The following is a 1,474-nucleotide window of genomic DNA, read 5'->3' as shown; positions in this document are numbered from 1 at the left end:
GCCAGGGCGGGGCCGCCGTGCGTCACGGGCCGGGCGGGGAGGCGCGGCGAGGCGCACAAGTTGCGCGCGCAGCAGCGGCGGCTCAGCTGCGGTTAACAACTCTCCGGGAGGCGGAGGCAGGATGATCGCGAGTTCCAGTGCAGCCAAGGCGACGTAGTGATTTAGGAAGACCCTGTCACTGAATAAAAGATGATAAGCAAGCCGTGGTGGCGCACGCCTGTAATCTCAGCACTCGGGACGCTGAGGCAGGAGGATCCTTGCAACTTCGAGACCATCCTGGGCTACAAAGTGAGCTCCAGTCCCACCTGAACTGCATAGCGAGATCCTGTCGCAAAGATAGATAGATAGATAGATAAAATATGAAAAGGACAGGTTGTAGCTCAGTGCTAAGGCCCTGGGTTCAGTCCCCTAGTGCTGAAAAAAAAAAAAGGTTAACATTGTTTAACCTTCAGAGAGGCCATAGGTCGCGAGAGAGGAGTTGGGAGGACTTATTGGGTAACTAAAATTTGAATTTAAGCCACATGAATCTATTCCGTAGGTCAAACGGTTAAAATTAGACTCAGAAAAGTGTGTTAGAGCTAAGGCTGGGATCGGGTCCGGTGGCTCTAGACCCCATGACCTCTGCTGTTGTATTGATTACACATAAAAAGCTTTACACAGAAAATAACTCTGTGGGGTGGGTAGCAGTGATCAAAAGTTACTTCTCAGAAACTCATTCAATTCCTGCTTTATTCTTTTGAGAGAGAGAGGGGCTTCCTGTGTAGTCCAGGTTGGCCTTGAACTTACTATGGAGCCCAGGCTGGCCTCCAACTCTTGGCAATCTTCCTGCCTCAGGCTCCCAGTGCTAGCTGGATTATTTTTAGAGGCTAGAGTTCATGCCAGGTGGTGGTGCAGACCTGTGATCCCAGCACTCAGGATGTTACAGGCAGCTGAGTTAGATGGAAATACAGGCAGGCAGACAGGGCCAGGCCTCGAAGGAGCCAATACGGAAGACAAGATACCTTGCAAGTGGAGATGTTTCTGTATCCATGCCCACTTGCTACCTGACTCACTTCCCCATTTGATCCCGATTTAATCAACTTTATCTGAACAATTCTTACTGGCTGACCATAGTCTTGTGCCACGTCATGCCCACCTTGTGATTTCCCATTTCCCCCCGGCCCTGGACCCGCCTCACCTTGTGGTTTTGCTCTATAAAAATCCTTGGAAAAGATGGGTTCCCAGGGCAACCCACTGGGGACCCCCTTCTGTCCCTCTGTGGGACAGAAGCTGTCTTTCCTCAATAAATATGTTCTGCTCTTAACCTCTGTTGTTCCTAAAATTCATTCTTTGATTTTAGAGAACATGAACTGGTCCCAGATATTTTTGTTTGTTTGTTTCTTTGTTTGTTTTCTGGTACTGGGAATCGAAATCACGACCTTGTGCTTGCCAGGCAGGTGCTGAGCTAAATCCCCAGCCCCTTGTCCCAGATTTT

The sequence above is a fragment of the Chinchilla lanigera genome, unplaced genomic scaffold (assembly GCF_000276665.1).
Source record: "Chinchilla lanigera isolate Chin_1 unplaced genomic scaffold, ChiLan1.0 scaffold00015, whole genome shotgun sequence".
Taxonomy (NCBI): Eukaryota; Metazoa; Chordata; class Mammalia; order Rodentia; family Chinchillidae; genus Chinchilla; species Chinchilla lanigera.
The sequence above is the reverse complement of the archived record's forward strand: the minus strand, read 5'-3'. Positions refer to the sequence as shown.